At 32.3% G+C, this 4352-nt stretch overlaps 1 long non-coding RNA gene across 2 annotated transcripts; it reads right to left on the reverse strand.

Moving 5' to 3' along the window:
- Window positions 1–1822: 1822 nt before the first annotated feature.
- On the reverse strand, window positions 1823–4135 carry LOC146907125 (uncharacterized). Of its 2 annotated transcripts, XR_015018935.1 has the most exons (5): window positions 3766–4135; window positions 2938–3060; window positions 2622–2780; window positions 2352–2537; window positions 1823–2248 (listed from the first exon to the last, which is right to left on the reverse strand). It is a non-coding gene; the product is annotated as an uncharacterized LOC146907125 (long non-coding RNA). The 2 variants fall into 2 exon arrangements; XR_015018934.1 differs by having other exon boundaries at window positions 1823–2537; window positions 3766–4130.
- Between the last annotated feature and the right edge of the window lie 217 nt (window positions 4136–4352).

Genomic DNA, 4352 nt, shown 5'->3' on the forward strand with positions numbered 1-4352 from the left:
CACTTTTTAAATCCGACAAGACAAGAAAAGAGAGAAGAAAAGAATAGCTTGTCAACACAAGATGAAAAGGGTGAAGAGAAAAAAGTTCTTTATTTGACAACTCGAGAACTTTTGGTGTGAGTTGAAGTTAGGGTGTGAAGCTCTATTTATAAGTGAGGAGATAAAGACTAACTAGAACTTTTACCCGTGCTACCGCCCGGGTCATAAACAATGGAGAAACAATTAGACAAAAACTATATTTTAGGACATACAACAGTTGTTCAAACATTTTGGAATATCTCTTTTTAAACTATATCTCAAGTGGTGAGGATACAATCCCCATTAGTTCTGCTTGAAATTTAAATTAAGTTAGGACCACAAAACATATCGTTAGTAACTTCAGCAGGTGCGGTTGCGGCATCAGAATTGACACTTTTTCTCAAAGCCTTTACGCTTACATTTTCAGCCAATAAAAATACGTATGTGTTATGGAAACAATATAAAAGACCATGACCATTGAAGGTCTGATTGATGCAGTAGTAGCATGAAACAAATTCTGACCACCAAAAAAAAGGCTGGACGGAAACCGGCATGATATCATATTAAAGGAAATGATTACGAAAATTACCTAAGTTTGCACCTTAACAAATTCTGACTTTTGACGCACGGGTCTAGTGTGCTAATTATACTGCTGTAAATTAGTAGATTCAAATCAACCAATATTGAATAAGTGATTTTTGAAAATGATAAGCAACATATAAATTATTTCAAAGGAAGTAACATATAATAATTAAATTTAAGAACTATCAGGAAAAAAAATCTTCTGACTATTTGAGTTGGCAAATATTCCATCTTAGTCTTGATATTGTTTTTTTCCAGTTCTGGAACATTGGATTGATATTATTTATTATGTTTTTAAAATTTACTTGATTTTTTCCTTAAAAAAATACTTGATTTTGTTCCGTGTTCATTAAATGGCGTCTAACTATTTTTATCAAGCAAAAAGGCATAGAAACACATGAGTAACACTTTCAATGATTATATTATTGTTTGTGTTATCTTGCGGTATAGATTTGTTTATTCCATGTAGCAGTAGCATGAGTAAAAAGGGGAAATATTTAGGTAGTTGCCAAGTTTATATATATCATGAATGAAAGGTGAAGATAATGTTGCTGATAAAGAAAAGAAAATTGGTGAAAAGAATTGACTATCAAACAGTTATTATTTGTCTCAAAATGAAAAATATTTAGTTAGGAACTATGAGCAAGGTTATCAAAATCGGGACTTTACTTCAAGTCAAAAGGGATTAGCAAAATCGAGACTCGTAAAATCGCAATCAAAATCGAAGGATTTTACTCAAGGACTTTTGTAGAATCGATATGGGATAGCAAAGTCGGGACTTGTAAAATCGCAATCAAAGTCGATGATTCTACCAAAACAAAAATAATGTTAAATATATGTTATAAATTGGATATAGTCATAAATGAGTAAAGGTCAAAGTCCACAAAATACATATACATAAATGTGGGGGAAGTGAAAAAAATGACATTTTTTGGCCTTTTGGGTATTTATAGAACGGGTCATGAATTCAAATCGGATCAATTTACTAACCGGGTAAAAAATTGATCCTTATCAAAAACTGAACAAAATCCTTCAAAATCCATCAAAATCCTGCGATTTTGAATGGATTTCACGATTTTGTGTGATTTTATGCGATTTTGATAGGATTTTACCTATTTTTGGGACTTTGCTATGGATCTGAGTCGTTGAAGCTACACAAAGTCGCAAAAACCAAGATTTTGGGACTTAAGTCGCGTTTTTGATAACAATGACTATGAGCATATTCATATCTGAGCAACATCTCACAAAATATTTATCCAATTGCATAGCTTCAAAAAAACATAATATGCTTGACTCTCAATAATTTGGATAGACCGATTATTACAACCAAACATCACAAAAGTTGGAAGTCCTAAAAAATACACCATTACAATTTACATCACATGACAGTTGACAAAATTTTAAAAAAAGATAATTCAACACATAATGCAATACACTAACCAATTAGGTGCCTTATTCAGTTGAATTCTTTTTAACACACGCTATCTTCGCATGTTTGGTATAAAAGCTTCCCCATTTTCAATGTTGAGCATGCTGACAGATTGCACATTCTCAACTGATCATTTTGTTTCAGATTTGTAACTTGGAGTGTCTTCAATACCGGTTAAAGCGATGCTAGCCTTGTCATTGGAATCACTACATTTTATGCCTTCCTCAACATAGTATGGTGTATTAAGGTTTTAAAAACAAACAGTATGAAAATGCATATGAAATGTTTACAGAACATTATACAATTTATTTGTCAAACTTACCAATAGAGGAATCTTATTTAGCAAAGTTGTTTCTTCATTGTTGGACTCACCATCATCTTCTTCATTGCAAGTCTATTTGACAATAATTGCTTCAAATTTATGAAATTTTGTATCAATCAACGGGATATAAGGTTGGAGTTTAGAACCAAAATCCTCAATTAATAGACCAGGAAGGCAGGAATTTCCCTACAACAAAATTGCACATTTTTAAACCATAATATTTAGATCAAGACACAGTAATGAAAAGAATGAGTTTAAAAAAGCACTTACGTTGGTAGGATCAAATTCAACCGGATATGTTCTGAATCTAAGTGTGAGTGAGTTCATAAAGATGTCTCTATCGAAAGTGGCAGTGGCTTGAATGGGTGCTAATCACAATTTACATGGCTTAGCATGCATTGAACTTCATAGACTATATTCATCAGAGACCTGATATTCAATCATAATTTACACGGGTGAATGCAAAATGGTTATTGGTTACTCCCATTCTTTCATAGCATGCAAAACAAAGAGAGACATTTTGAGTTAGATTGATCTCATCAAATACATAATATATATGAAACCATAATGTTTAAACCGTACAAACCTCTTAAACCGCTAATCGACAGAGCCATGTTGACACCAAAATTATACATTTGCTGAAACGTAATTGCTGGTTGTGACAGGAATTCACAAACTCAACCGATATATACGATGGTATGAATATAATCTGATACAAATGAATTTCGATGTTAGTAAGAAGGATATTTATAGGAGGTTCTCATATAATGATATGAATCGAATAATTAATTATGCTTGTTATGTGGGTTATTGGAATTATGCGCTTACTACCATTAATGGATGAGTATGATAATTACATGTATTGGATATTCAACACTATAAGCCTGAGTATGCCAATCACAATTTACATGGCTTAGCATGCATTGATCTTCATAGACTATATTCATCACAAACCTGATATTCAAATTGATACACATTGGCTGAATGCAAAATGGTTATTGGTTACTTCCATTTTTTTATATTTTTTGTCGATGGCTTAAACAAACATGTCAGACGAAAGATAGATAACTATAGTCTATGAAGATCAATGCATGCTAATTTTCATTATAAATCGTTAATTGAAAGCGCTACTCACATACACCATGATTTATAGTGTGTTAAAACAAAAGAAAATCTACAACAACAAATGCATCTACATATCATTCAAATATTTCTATTAGAATAAGGAAAAATATTACACCTGAACATTTTTTTTATTAACATTGTGAAGAGTTATTTTAAATGAGCATGGACCTCAAACAAAAGTATTACTAACCAAAAATATATTTCAAAATCCCAAACTAAAAGAAAATGATAAATATATGCATAAAGGGGCTGAGAAATATAAACAGCGTGAAGGAGATAGAGGACATACGCCAGAAAGTTATGATTGTGCATATCTTCAACTTCCTCTTGTTTGGATTCGTCACTATCACTCTCAATCTCACAGTTCTTGCAGTAGCTTTCGATAAGTGGCAAAATTAGACATTAAAAGGTTGGGAAGGAAGCTCTAGGCAATACGATGACAAACGCGGTCTTCTTTTCTAAAGAATTCATGGATAATGCTCCATCAAGCTTGCCTAATTACCAAATAAACTCCAGACATCTTTGCAAATTTAGTGAGAGAAAAAATAAACTGATAGAAATTGGACAGTAAATTCAATTTATATAATAGTAGTTTCTCAAACAATTATTTACATTTCAAACTTCATATTTGAAACATTCTCTTGGTTAGAAAGATGTATGGAGGCACATGGGCGGATCTGCTTAAGGCAGGGTGTGGCAATAGACACACCAGCCTAGCCTAGCCCAGCCCAGCCCAATTTTTTTAAAAAATTATCTATTTTTAATCAAAAACACACTCAAACAGCCCAATACTACCAACACCCTACATTTTCCTTACAAATTCCAAAACACACACCAAACACATTTCTTTCTATCTTCTCAATTTTCCATTAGATT

This window comes from Medicago sativa, chromosome 7, assembly GCF_051527215.1.
Source record: "Medicago sativa cultivar Bolivia chromosome 7, Bolivia_mono, whole genome shotgun sequence".
NCBI lineage: Eukaryota > Viridiplantae > Streptophyta > Magnoliopsida > Fabales > Fabaceae > Medicago > Medicago sativa.